Below are 15,481 nucleotides of genomic sequence, written 5' to 3'. Positions count from 1 at the left end.
GTCCAGTGGTGCTTTGGAAAACGGTCTTCATTATCGACTTTGTTGCTCATACTGGAGGCCATTCCGTTTCAATGTCTTAAAACCATGAAGTGATGCTAGTGCGAAGTTAGTGCTTAAGTAAATTATATTAGGAAGCGTATCATTTCCATTATGGCTAATCTTTAAACCTTTCTTAGTTTCTTTGAATGTGAATGGAAGTCTAGAATGGGAAATGACAGCACAGCAAAGTTAAACTTTGACAGGCTCCCAGTATTTAAACGAAGGTCGGTTTTTATCATTATGTAACCTCCCACACATTTTGTTGTTTTATGTCTAAATAGGGGTACCTTTATCCAACTAGGTTTCACAGCAGGATAATGGTTATGATTGTGGAATCTTTTTGCTCTTGTTGGCCGAATAATTGTTTAAATGCAAGGTAAAATAGTAGAACCCTGTAGAACGTGCTTTGTTTTTTTATGCTTTGCCTAACTTTGGGCGTTCAGAAACCATTTTGAGTGTACAATCTTTTGATCGCCGTTTTACTGTGTGTCCATTGCACTCGGTTTCCTGTTCATGCCGTTTTTGTAATTTATACTGTAATTTATGTCGTACAGATGCTTTTAATGTCGTATTACATATATTACGGCTTTGTCCGTGTTTTTTAATAATTTTGGACGGCGCCTGGGTCAATTTATGTACTCGCTTTTATGCGTTGCCCTTCTCTTTTGTACGTTTTACTTTTTGCCAAAGCTGCGAGCGATTAATTTTATCACGTTTTGCGCGATTAGACTTTATATATTTACACTTTTATCGTGCACTTTGTTAAGTTATGCCTCCCACCAAGCAAGTGACTCGATGCATGAGGTCATCGAGAGCTGATGCCAGAGAAGTCCCAGCGCATGATACTCACCTTGCACGTAGCTGCCCTGACTGCCTCTGTATTAACAGCGGTCACCAACGCTTTTTTCTGGGTTAACACGTTTCTTTCATCTCAACAAATTTCAAGAGCGCTCTCGAGCAACCGAAAGTCACCTTAGCTAAGTTGCGTAAGGAATGCGAAGCCAGTAGAATTGTTGGGCCTTTCTTGTTGCCTCCATTCTCTCATTTTTTCGAACTTCACCCCTGGGTGTAGTCCCAAAGAAGGTTCCTGGGGAATTTCGTTTAATACACCATTTATCCTATTCTAAAGGGTTTTCAGTTAATGATTTTATTCCCGAATTTTATTCCTCGGTACAATATGCTTCAATTGGTCAGACAATACCAACCCTACTGCATTTCAGCGATTTCTCTATTCCGCTATGTTTCTGCTAGCCTTTTATGGGTTTTTCCGAGTAGGAGCGCTAGCTGCCAAGAGTACACAGACTAGAGACACGGTTGTTCAATTTATGCTTTATCATTCCTGATAACCCAAGCTAACCTCCACTCAGCTAAGATTGCCATCATTGATTACAAACATAACTCAAAGCACTGTTTGACATTTTAATCGATTGTGAAGATTCCCAGCCATTCTGTCCCGTGAAATCTCTCTCACAGTACTGTCAACTTAGAGGAGGGCTGGCAGGGTCCCTTTTTTGCCATCAGGATGGAAGTCCAGTTACGTTGTCACAGTTTAACACCAATCTTAAAAGGGGTTTGATACAGTAAAAACCTGCGTGTAAGAACCTACAATTTTTAACGTCTGGCAAAATAGATTCTCGTATTTTGAGGTAGTTATTGCCAATTTAGGCTAAGTAGGTTCTTAATTAGGTTCTTAATTTTTATGAAGGAGATATAGTTGTTATTCACAGAAAATACATAAACTTGGTCCAGAAATATACAGTATTTATTCACAACTTTATCATAAGCCTAACAAAACTCATTAGAAAATGTATGTAACTATATGTATGTACAAGAAGAGATGTATACAGTATATATACATATATGTGTGTGTATGATATATCTATCTATCTATCTATCCTCATATAAGAACCTGCTAGATCTTGCTTGGATATACAGGTTCTTATATTTTTGGGTATTAAAATGGCAAATTTCTGCCAGCAGGTTCTTAAACCACTAGGTTCTTACACGCGGGTTTTTACTGTATTCTAAATTCAGCTATTTTCTTGATTTCAAATTTTGTTTCAAATTTAGAAATTCACTATTTTTTTTTAAAGATTTTTACTCAGCTTAATAGCTTAAAATTTCCCAAGCTTTTCCCCTCGTCCCTGATTCTGAGCCACCCTCTTGATCGTTTTCTGTTTTCTCGGATTTGGATTTAAAGATATAAAAGAAGTAAAAGAAATATTACCATCTTCGTTTATTTATTTCCTAGCATGTGTCTTAGTTTTCTTATTGTTTTCGAGATTTAAAAAAAGAAATACAAAAAAAAAATTGTATTTAATTCATCTTGTTCATGTGGCTTTTGACCTAATGATCTTTATCGAAAGTAATTTTCATGTCTTTTTTCTCAATTCTGCGCGGTAAGTTTCATTTTCATTTTTTCACTTATAAAAATTGTAATTGTGTATCTTAAGCTGGCACGTTTTGCTGCCATGTTATACTTAATAAAGGCTGTTATTAAACTTATCAAACTTATTCCATTTTGGATTATTGCGACACTGTATGCCACTAATGTGGTGAAGTGAATAGTAAATATCAAGGAAGACTTCAAAGGCGCGTAGCACGTATAGTTTGCAAATCTTTTTAAAGTTTTTAAAAGTTTTTAAAGTTTATATAAAAATTAAGTTAATTTTTTTTTTATTAAGGGAGATATTCGTAAAAAAGCATTTTTAGAAGTTACCAGTAGGTGTTGTGCTGTTGACAGGAACTGCCATTTATCTATTCACCGGAAGTCAATTGATCCAAGTAAGTTTGACGTCACGCGCATTGTCGAGCAGTAGCAGTAGCAAATTATATCATATTTACAGAGTTTAGCTATTTATCAAGATTAATTACTTCTACTAGATTTCTTCAGGCTTTTTTTAAATTCTTTCGTGGGATATTAGCGTTGGTAGATGCCTCGTAAGCAAAAGAGAAATCCTTTCTGTGGAGGTTCTAACAAAAGGAAAAGAAGATGTAGCTCCACAGCATTCTGTCATGAGAATGCAAAATCACTCTCTTTGAGCGACAAAGGCTCTTACTATAATAGAGAAGAGCTTCTTAAGCGAAATGATAGTGCCAGTGCTAGTGCCAAGAAGCATCTAGGCCGAAGCGAAGACGAAGAATTGAACCAGGCGTCGAAGGAAGAGGAGGGAGAAGAAGAACGACAAAACATCCTGTTGTTCTCTGGTTTGCTCAGCATTTCGCCCTCTCCCTCTTCCTCGCCCTCTTCCTCGCCCTCTTCCTCGCCCTCTTCCTCGCCCTCTTCCTCACCCTCTTCCTCGCCCTCTTCCTCGGCCCACCTCAGTTGAACTAGATGTTCGACCTCTGGTTTTGATCATCATGAACTCGAAACGAACTTCAAGATTTAGGTAAACACCGCGACACGAAGGTCAATAAGCTTGAGACCGGAAGTACAGTATACCTGCTGTCCTGGCCATGGTCCGGTATGATATTACTTACTTTACGCTCATTGGCGTACTGTGCAGAAACTTGTCAACATTGAGTAAATAAACTTATAATCCCATTAAACTAAACTTGTGTTTTTCTCAAAAGTAGTTTTTAGTAAAATACACATTTTCAGAAGGTTTATTCTCCCTCGGTTTTTGATTAATTACCGTGAAACTTGGCATGTGGATTCCTACTATGCTCGAGTTTAAAAATGTGTCTGCGTTTTTTCATTTTCCTTTTCTTTTGTCAGATATTTGCCATTTTCTCAAGAATGCCCTTAAAAACATGTAGTTATAACTTTGGAATTGAATAAAAGATTAAAGAAGCGCTAAAAGAAAAAACGCAGACACCCTTTGGTAGAACAACATACGTGTAGTAAGATGCAAAAACAATTTGATCCGTTTAAGCTAACCAGTGGGAAAACAAACATCTTGCGTCGAACCATAGCTTTTTCAATCATTGCCCGATTTATCCAAAATGAATTATTTTTGTCCAAAACTAAAACTTTAAGCTGTTAGAAAATGTATACTTTATGGGGAAATTTATATAAACTAAACGCGCTATGAACGTTCAAAAAACCCGACCCGATTGTGTTCCGTGTATCCTTAAATACATCAGGGAGATTGCCATGATCATAGTCATACATGAAAATACCAGTTTGGAACTTCACAAGGTCTTTAATCGTTAAGATGATTAGATCAAGAAATAATGGATTTTTATGTGCTCTGTAGTCACTAAAAGTTATCAAACTGATGACTTTCTTTTGAAGATTGAGAATGGGTAACCCTATCTTACATTCAGTATCTACAACTTCAACTTCAACTTCATCAAGCCACTTTTATCGCAGTTTTGCAACAGAGATGGGCAAACGATATTTTTACTTTGTTGTTTGCTATGTTGCAGAGGAATATTAAGATGTCGTCGAAGACTTAGAAACCGCCCATACACTTGGTTGTATGGCCAAGTTCCTTGGCCGGTTAATTCTTGGTTCCAGTTACATTATGCTGACCCAAATATACCTCAAGATTACTTTCATCAGCAGCTTAGGGTTAAAAGGGACACGTTTAATATGATTTTGAATATTCTTTGTACTCATTTGGCGCGAACAGAATACTAGATTATTAAGGGAGGCCATTCCTTCATATATGGTTCCTGCTTGGGTTTATATCCCTTAGGCCATGGCAATTCATATGTTACCATTGCCCCAGTTTTTAAAGTAGGCAAGTCAACTGTCATCAAAGCACTGCAGGACGTTGTAAATGGGCCATACAAGATTAAAAGTCATTCATTTCCCAGAGACTGCCACGGAAACCTTAACAGCAATAGAAAAGTTAGCAGATCTATCAGACATCCCCGATATTGTGAGTGCCATAGATGGTTCTCACATGCAAATAAGAGCACTAGTCGAAAGCAAAGCTGATTATTTCAGCCGATACCAGCCGTAAGATTTCGTAATTCAAGCTGTTGTTGATGAAAAACATATATTCATGGATTTTTCAGAGTGTGTGGGCTGTGAAATCTTAAGCATTCTTCAATTTCCGGTTGCTTGTCCTAAACTTTGCTTATTTAAACATTCTCTTGATCAATCCTCATAGCCAACTGGTTACTTTAGGATTATAGAACAGCAATGACACAGGGTGAAGTGGATGGCTTTTACGAACTGTTCGTCATACAAGACCTCACAATTTCTTGGACTGCTGACCATCTTCCTCAATAGACAACTCAAACATCCTAACAGTCGTGACAACGTTCATCTTTATGCCCTTGATTCACAGACTATGCATGCAGATGCTAGGCTTGACACAAAAAATGTCTGCCACAGTGCGTGTGATTGATGAAAACCAATATTTAGTTATTTAGTTTCCAAGTATCGCTCTAGATATGACGCTTGACAAATTAAGATAATTAATTCCCAAAGAAAAACCACACATGAAGGCGCTCTTTGATTCACCCATAGGATTGTATTGTTGTCCTTGAAATAAGAGAGCATCCTGCGGCTGCAACAAGTACTTCTTTGGATTGCGTTTTTCGGGACCACTTGAAAGGAAGTCTCAAGACTATTTTTGTTTTCATTGTATTCTTTTCCTTTTCCTTATATGTCCAGTCTTGAAAGTTATTTTTTCTTTTATCAACTTATTAACGAGATCTTGAACTGTATTTGCCAAGTAAATAGTTTTTTCATTTCAGACATAGCTCCATTTGAATACTTGTTTGAAGCCTTATGAACAGCAAGGGCATGTATTGAATAGTTATTATTTAAAGAAAATAATCAGTCAAGTCAACGAGAAGTATTGAAAACATACAGCGCAGTGTCAATGTACTTTAAGATAAGAGCCTTATAAGTAAGGAAAAGTACAAGGCAACACCTACAACATTATCTATGAAGCCGATTAATAACAAAAGCAAAGTACATAAAACTAAAAGAAGTATTGGTAGCACAGGGAAAATGCTTAGAAAATTAATAGTGTTGATACTGGAAATGTTAGCGATCTCCTTTGTGGGGCAAATTGTCCAGAGTCACATAAAACAATGTTTAGATATGCAAAAAAGTATTTGCAGACGTTAAGAAAGTTGAAAGTAAGACTTATACTATTTTGGATCATTCAGTTATCTTTACGTTTGTTCTAGTCCCAAGTGACATGAAATGGTTGGCTACATTTTCTGGTGAACTAAGGAATGCTGCTTATTATTTCTCCACATTTGCCAATGTGAACTCAGACAATATGAATAAGGTAAATGGGTCTATTGCCTAAGACGAAAATAGGCCCTTTGCAGCTAAGCAATCACGTGCTGATTAATTCACTGAAAGCAAATGAATGAACATTTTGATTCCCATGGGTGAAATTTACTGGACTGCAAACAAACTTTCTACAACCTGTTTCGAGAGATCGTAATAACACTGCATTTCGTAACACACTGCATACACATGTTTTCATTCAGTTCTTTACAAGTAGCTAAAAAGAATTACTAATTTAATATAAAAACAAAAATTTTGCAGTCCAGTACAGACACGTGACCATTAACTGCAAAGGGCCTATTGCATCTGGCAACCATGGCAATATGCTGAAAGAATTTCAGTTGCAACTGCTGTTCAAGAGGAAAAGGAACAATCGTTTAAACATAGAAACAGAAAAGAAAAGCAAGATTTGAACTTTGAACATTGATTCATGAATTATGAACATAAAAACCATGATGCTTTAGCATCTTTTAAATATGTTTTCACAGATGTAAATGTCTTTTTAGAGAGAGACGCAGTGTAGAGATTGTGAGTTTCATACCGAAATATAATATATTTCATACAGTAATTTATGACTGGTTTACCACAGGTAACCCAGTAATAAGTTGAAATGACCTGAGTCATTACTCAGACCCACAGCTCACGACTCATCGGGCTCATGAAACAAACAGGACTCCTGGGACTCCTTCCTCTTCAACAATGGAATGTGTGTACACTCCTTGATGCTCACTTTTCTCAGTCGTCCATTTCCTTATTCTCAAAACTACAGTGGATACCTATCTTTGATCTCATTAAATTTAGAAAACTCTCACTTCTTTCAAAGTACTTCTAAGCCCTTGTGCACCAAGTTGCCTCAAAAGAAGATTCCAGTTCCTTTCTGAAACACGAGGATACATGATTTAACTAATAGTCCCAGGTAATCGAGTGTAACCCGTACCGGAGTCTTATTTTAATGCAGTACGTTAGGCAGGATTATTGTACTGAAAGCAGCAAGACATTTTCCTCGCTTTGCCGTGGGACAGAGTTCACAGGACCTCTGAAACCTTCCACGTGATCTTCTTGTACTTAGCAAAATCTAGCTGTAAATGTTTTATCTTTAAGATATGAATTTTAAACTCTCTAAAATTAAAAAAAATTATTAACAGACCCCCATTACATGGGGAAAATTTTTATTTCTTAGTGGCTTGTAGAAAAACATGATCAGATATGATTAACGACCTGAATGCATTTTGCAGAAAATGTGACTATTGCAAAAACATTATTATTGATCAACCTTTGAAATGATCAGCCAATTAGATTATTTCAAGGTTGCATCTCAACAGAAGAAAGCATGACCACCTCACACAATACCGCCAAGGAAGCATATTTGTATATTAAGTCCTGGCAAAATAAATTGAGGACTTTTTTCTACACCACATTTTGCAAGGTATGGCATAGAGACCACCATCTAGACTCAGTGATTATGTCATGGGTCAAATGAGAGGCATGCATCTCAGAAATTAATTTCTTGCTGTTTATGTTACCAGACAAATTTTCTTTTTCATAAAAGGTTTTTAAAATATTATAATATTTAACACACTTGCATATCATTATTTTTCAGAGCTGCAAACGTAAAGGACCTACTAGGACCTTAATATGAATAATTAAGCAATGATAAATATTAGATTTATAAAACATTTCTTATTCAATGACATTGCATTCAAATAGAAATTATAAATAGCAATACTTTGTGTTACCTTAAAAGCCTTTTACAGATGTTAATGAACAAGACTAACATTAAAATACCCTTAAATATAGCTCTACAGATAGATGAAAACACGACTGGAGGAGTTGAGTTTTGGATTGTTGTTTACCTAAAAATAAAAATAAACTCAATCTCGTGCATTTTCATCCCAAAAATTGAAAAAAATTCAACAGAGCCTTTAGAAAATGTGCTTATGGAGGTCTTTCCTTGAAATCTTAACTTTTATCTTATAATTTTTAGGCAATAAAAAGCTCAGACGATCATCATACCTTGTGTGAGAAAGACCGTTCATTCCTGAGTGCGAACTTCATCTTCTAGTTTAAACGAAGAATACGAGCTGTTATGACGGGTATAAGTTGTTGTACAAGCTGTTTTAGTCCTGAGCAAGTTGTTGTTGTGTATACTGAGTGAAAAAGTAAAAATAATGTTGAGCGAGACACTCAAAAAACAGTAATACTTCCATATTTTACGAAATCAACGACTAACACCCTAAAAGCTGGAATTTGACCAGGCTCTAGAATTAAGTAACTATATTCTTGAAATAAGAAGATTTTGTTCTTAGTATCATTGCAAAATCTTATTACAAGATGGATAAAAGCTAGAAATAAGAGATGGTTTTCTCTTAGAGTATAACTTGATTCTTATTTTGAGAGTACTATTGGTGCTTGTTTGGAACTATTCTTATTTTAAGAACGCTTGTTCTCAAAATAAGTATAGCAATGTTGTTCAATTTGAGAAATGATATCACTCTCAATATAAGAGAGTGGATATCTGCCATTGAAATAAGAGATGGTTTTCTCTTAGAGTTTAACTTGATTCTTATTTTGAGAGTGCCAAGGTTCTCAATAACAACTATTCTTATTCTGAGAACCCTAATGCTTCTCAATATAAGTAGAAATGACGTTCATCTTAAGAAATAATCACTCATTTTGAACACAACAGGTATATATATTTTATTGCCAAACTATAGTGACACTTTCAAATATACAATACAACATGGTATCACAACTGCATGACTAGAATTCATATGCTACACTGAACTTCTTGCTAAAAAGTGTTCTCTCTCTGTACAATGTATAATTTCTCATTAAACTGGTAAGTGTGACATACTTTAGGATGACTGATTTCACTTGATGCTAATATTTCCTGGCCCTCTGGCAAGTGTGGTTCTTCAATTTCATAAGCATTTAGCTCTTCACACAATGATGTTGTATGCATTACTTGGATAACAAACAAAATACCATGGTACTCAACATACCAAATCTTTATAATTCTTCCAAATTCTGGAGCATTTTTAGACACGTCAATGAAGTTATTTTTCCCTGGTTTATATACAGTACCATAAATAGTGACAGAACTAAGAAGGAATATATTACATGCATCCACTTGATTGTTCTGAATGTTGTAAAATCTAAACAAACATGCCTCTATTATACAGGCTATTTTTAGTACCGCTGCACAGCGCTATTATAGAGAAGTAGACTAAATCATTGTGTAAAGTCCTGATTATAATTCCTTACAGTTACTGACTGAGTTGGAATCCCATGTTCAAAATCTAACGGGAGAAGAAGTGACAACTGAAAAGTTCTTGGAAAACTTAAAGATGTTAACTGATGTCAAAGCGAATGAAGACCTGGATACAGGTATGATGTGGTATCATTTTTGGACTGATGTTGAAACCTCCTGAGGTGATGGCTTCTATGTTAAATATCAAACTTTGCACTACAAATCAAAACAAGCAAATCTCACAGTAGGTCTTGTTCATTTCACAGAGCTAAATAGTATTCTGGTCAATTTACTATAGGAAACTTGTCAGGTAGTTTAGCTGTCCTTAATCATCTAAATACAGATAGTTTTGAATTACAATTTGTTTTTATTTTCTTTCCTAAGATAATGGAGCAAGTGCAATTAAAGCAGTTGAAGAAATACCCAAGCGTCTTGGTCTTCAGGAGAAAATTATAATTTCCATTCCAGTAAGTGACAATATTGAAGCATTGCATGCATGTACTGTGTGTTGAGCAAAAACTGACACAGTTTCTTTCTTTTAAATCTTTTGTCAAGGATGTAAGGTCCCCAGATGATTACCTGCTGAAATCCAGTGAAATTACAAATGCTCCAATATTAGCATCTTTCACAGATGACGATATTAACCAGCCCCAGTTACTAATTGTCATTGATAAAAAGGTTGCCATTGAATTGGAAACCAATTACTACCAGGGAATCTTGATACTTTTAGCTTTATATTTTGCTTTTAATCTAGCTTATGACAAACAGAAGCAAACTCTGTTCAGATTTTTAGAAGAGCATGTGTTAGGTTTGAAGCCACTAAGAAAAACAATGCAATACAGAAAAATGGAAAATACTTTCTTCAAAAACTTGAAGGCTGCTGTAAAATAGGTTTCATTGATAGGTAAGCAGTTGGAAATGTGAACGTTCAGCAATTGTTGGTTGTGTTGTTGCAGAAGCATTATTTGCTTAACTTTCAATGTAATTTTGCATGCCAGTTATGTAGTTCAATAAATTGTTCATTGTTGTGTAAATCCCTTTTTTTTAATATGTTTATGCAAATAAAATTGGTATTTCATCACATTTCTCATTTAGTAAGATGATACATTTCTCAATACCAGAGAATGGATGTCTTCTATTGAGATTGCTAATTGTCTTATATCAGTATAATACCAGAGAATAGATATCTACAATTGAGATCCTAATCTTCTAATATCAAGATGCTACATTTCTCAATACCAGAGAATAGATATCTACAATTGAGATACCTAATCTTCTAATATTAAGATCATTGATTTCTTAATATAAGAGAATCGATATCTACAATTGAGATACCTAATCTTCTAATATTGAGATGCTACATTTCTCAATACCAGAGAATAGATATCTACAATTGAGATACCTAATCTTCTAATATTAAGATGATTGATTTCTTAATATAAGAGAATCGATATCTACAATTGAGATACCTAATCTTCTAATATTAAGATGATTGATTTCTTAATATAAGAGAATCGATATATTAAACTTAGATATTTAATTCTCTTGTATTGAGAGTTTTACATTCCTCATTTTGATAAATTCTAGAATTTGAAATAAGAGCTTCTTACTTCTTATCTGGGGACCTTAAAATAAGAGTTTTCTTCTTAATTTAAGAAATCAAACTTTTAGAGTGTGATGTGAAGGTGCAAAGACGATGGCTAGACTATAGAATACAGGGCCCACTTTAAAGTTATTTGACAAGCCACTGGCTCGGCGGCTCGGCAGTCCAATAATTATATAGTCAAATGCATGATGCATATTAAACAATACCTTGCTCGCCGGCTCGCGTCCACTTTGAAATTATTTGGTGGGCCACTGGCTCAGCGGCTCGGCAGTCCATAACAATACCTGGCTCGCCGGCTCGCCAGTCATGAGAGTCATGGGTCAGTCGCTGTTAAAATACTGAACCTCGAACGGTTACAACTTAAAAACTCTATGGCAGCATCTCATGACGATATGTGATAATCATATATAAACGTTCAACAAAGCATCCCCAGTACCGTTCTAATACTGAATACAGTAAGACCACTTACAACGGCAGCGCCATAATGATGACAATATGTAATCATATATACCATTAAAGTCTGCCCGCTTTAATAACCATTAGATTTAGAATTATTCCATATACAATCAACTCTCACCTTACGGACTCTCGCTATTACGGAATTACGGTCCCAATTGCACATTTTGATTGTTTTATCCCTCTTGTAAACAAACACGCTTATACTTAAAAATTTACAAAAATTCAAGATACAAACACTAAATATCTACTTAATAAGTCCTTGAACGTTTATGTTCGATATCAGTGCAGTCATTGCTGTTCACATTCAGTGTAGAAAAAATCCATAATTATTTACAACAGTACAGCTTCTTTACATCGCTTAGAAAACATTCAAATAAATCCTCCTCTTTGTGGATGTACCTCCATAAAAATTCAGCTAAATGGGAGGAAAACATGTCCTTTCTCACTCCAAACTTGGGCAATTTCACCTTTGCTTGACGCCAATGTCCCTCTATTCTGTTCGTAAGCTCTCCAGCTTCGTTTTTAAACTCTTTCGAATGGTTCACTGTACTACGTGTGTAGCCATTCTTTTCTAGATTATAGTATGCCTTCCAACAATCTGATACAATGTGAGTTCCAGGAGCAATATATTTCTTGATAATTGGCAGTAAAGTTTTCTCATCTCTTTTATCTACGGCAACCATAAAACATTTCCTACTTCCATCCTCAATGCCACCAAAAACCCATTGACCGTCCACTCTATGTCCTCAATGATACTTTCTTTTCCCAAACTTACTTTCATCAATCTGCACTACCTTCCCTTCACCTCCGATTCTTTCACTGTCTCTTTCCAGCGTAACTTCGCAAGTTTCACGACAGAAAAAATCCCAGTCAACCGCAGTATTTGGACTCAGCTTCAACTGTTTCTTAATCTGTTCTTGCTCTAGGCCAACACACCACCGATAGGTGAATTTGATTATCTCTAAAGTCATGTTGCTTTGATCAAACCAACTTCCTTTTCGAATGCTAATAACACTCTTGTGTCTTTTTCCTTTAATTCTCCTTCTGCACTCCCACTTGAAACCATCTGATCTATCATCACATTCCACCATTTGCATAGTTCCGTTGCACATTGGACAGTCTCTCTCCTTGGCGATCAATTCTTTCTCAAGTAACCACGTAAATAGACGTTCTCGATTCTCTAACACCTTGTCTTTCAGGTCATCGTAAGTCCAATGTGACTGCGCAGCTTTCGGCTTGACGATTGTAGCTGGAGATTCCACCACTTCCGCATTGCGTTCCTTTTTCGACCTTCTTAAACTCTCCTACTTGTGCACCAATATTTCTAAACACTTTTCCAGAACGACAGAACATCTTCAGATTAATGCTATCAATGAATGCTCTCACACTTGTTATCAATTCGCCTACATAGTAGCGCATCCACACACAAAACAACTGAGTATTTTAATTTTCAAAAGAATCAAAGCAGCCGAGGCAAGGGCGGTCTCGCTTTAAAACAATTGTTTTGTGTTCATTCAAGCAAATACGAGAAATGATCGCGACTATTATCATCTTGGTTCAATTGATGTTCACAACTCTCTAAGTAATAGTATTTCTTATACTGACCGGCCTCAATTTTCAAAAGTATCAAGGCAGATGTGGAAAAGCATTTACATCAAGAATGCAGTGCATTATAAATCTAAACAAACTCTTAGAGTACTGTAATTCGATGACGTCAATATCTTATGCCGTTGAACGACAACGCCTGTTTCATTTGCTTGATGGAGAACTATTTTACAGTGCAGCTCTTTGGCCTAAATGGATCAAGTTACTTTTCTGGAAGAAACCAATCAGTGATAGAGAAACATTCCAGTTATTCTGCTTTTTCAATGGAAATGGATGTCCCCATGAACTTTTTGCACAGTGGGTGCTGTCTTCGCAAATGTGTCATCGTTACAGCAATGAAACACTCCAGAAAAGAATCGCTCAACTGGTTTGGTTATTTAAAAACTTTGAAAAGCATCAACATCGTTGGTTCTACTTTGATCTACATCACCAAATGTACATTTACTTAAACGGCACTTACAAACCGTCAAAATGAAAATACTTCTTTACAAGTTGTCAAAGAATGCAGAAGTAAACGACTCATGTAAATCTCTGTTGTTATTTACACTACAGTCATGTCATGACATATTCAAGTTTTCTGTATTAATGTTCTTGCTACTTGCAATAATTAAGACATTCGTTCTTTATATTTTACAATTAAAAGCTTTACTACTACACACTTTTTTGATAACATGTAAAGTACTTCAATAATTGCCATTTAATAGACATGTGTTAAAGTTCTATCCTTTTTACACAAATGATTGTATGTTATTGTGTTACTTCTCGCTGTGTTCTTCATAATTTTAATATTGCATTCAATAAAATATCCGAAATATAAATACTACATCATTCATTACAACGCATGTCTTAGTAGTGACTAAACTCTTATTAACCAATATGGCCTCGCACCTATTATTTCGCTCGTTCCCGTGTCTCTTGGGATTCCTACAAATAAGTATTTTGTGGCTGACATCTTTATTTTATCAGTTTTTTGTCTTTTTAGCTGTTACAAGGTGCACCGGCCCATAGCAAACCAACAAAGCTTTTCAAATGTATTGTTGCATAACAATAGGTGCTGGGACGGTATCCCTAAATGTCAAAGAAGAAATCTGAAGGTGATAGTTTATTTAGCTAATTTAATAATTAGAATAAAGCCACTAAACAAAAGCCTTTTTGAAATTATTATTGGTCAAACAATAGTTTCGGATGCAAGCAGTGGCCTGACAAATTAACAATAACTGAAATGCACTAGAAAAGATGTGACTACCACCAGATCTTTCTACTTCTATCGGCAGTAATAACAAAGCTATAGTCAATCTGAATCACCATGTCAAATCCTATCTTACGTCTGTCTCGTCAAAGTGAAGCAACTTGGGCTTCTTTTCATCGGCGAGTATCGAGTATTCCTTATGATTACTCCAAGTTATTTCCAGAATCTGTATTCAACTTTCTAAAACATAAAGCTTACTCGATGGGAAGTTCTCTTGGTTACCTGGTGCCTTCGGTGTTAATGTCAACAGCCTATCTACTTGCCAATAAAGATGCCAGCCTGATGATATCCAACCATCTACAACCAATTAATCTCTTCATGATGTTTGTTGGTTATCCCGGGACAGGAAAATCGCCAGCCGTCGAATCTGTCCTGAAAGGACTTAAAAACATGGACTGTATCAATGCTGAAACATTGATAAGCACAACCACTTCGTCTGGATTGGTTAAAACTCTATCTAAACAAGGAAGAGCATTACTTGCCTCGCCTGAACTGTTCGATGTACTGAACAAACTACTGAAAAACGATGAAGACAATGTGTCTGGCGACGTCCAACTATTGTGTAAGCTCTGGAGCGGCGAGGGATCGTCCTACCATTTTGCCACAGAATCCACTAGAGAGATCGACTCCAATACCCCCTTTTCCATCCTTGGTGCAACTCAGATCCAGAATGTGGCAACTATCCTTTACCGTATGGACAAGGGACACGGTCTGATAGATCGCTTCCTTTTTACAGTGCCACTTGCCTTAAAACCTACTCCACAAGAAGAAGAGCAAAGCATTGAATACTTGAACAATCAAACATTCAAAGACTTTGATCGATTATTTACTGAAATCGAGCAAATGCATCATAACATCACACGCACCTACACGCTTAGTAATGCAGCGATGGACATACATAAGGCCTTGAAAACGCAACATGTTCATGAAGTTAATGAAGCAATCAAGAATGGGGACATACCACCGAAATCGAAGTCGTATGACTTAGTGGCTAGACTGGCCGTTCCAATCCATGTTATTACTGCCTGTGTAACTTCACTGCTCCAACAAAATGACCAAATGACCTGC

The 15,481-nt window shown here is 36.0% G+C and overlaps 1 long non-coding RNA gene and 1 pseudogene across 2 annotated transcripts in view; both read right to left on the bottom strand.

Annotated features, from left to right (window-relative positions):
- Positions 1 to 15,481, bottom strand: part of LOC148908965 (uncharacterized) — a 105,560-nt gene that overhangs the window by 68,752 nt on the left and 21,327 nt on the right. The window contains exon 2 of one of the 2 annotated variants that reach the window (XR_016120410.1): positions 8,261 to 8,391. The exons of the other annotated variant lie outside the window; for it this stretch is intronic. This is a non-coding gene — a long non-coding RNA (uncharacterized LOC148908965). Of the gene's footprint in view, positions 1 to 8,260; positions 8,392 to 15,481 lie in introns of those variants that run through there. 2 annotated transcript variants of the gene reach the window in all.
- Positions 11,886 to 12,779, bottom strand: LOC116304646 (uncharacterized; annotated as a pseudogene).

The sequence above is a fragment of the Actinia tenebrosa genome, unplaced genomic scaffold, assembly GCF_029948245.1.
Source record: "Actinia tenebrosa isolate PJP-AT-01 unplaced genomic scaffold, QUT_ActTen_1.0 PGA_scaffold2__45_contigs__length_23673736, whole genome shotgun sequence".
NCBI lineage: Eukaryota > Metazoa > Cnidaria > Anthozoa > Actiniaria > Actiniidae > Actinia > Actinia tenebrosa.
This window is presented reverse-complemented; position numbering and strand designations above follow the sequence as displayed.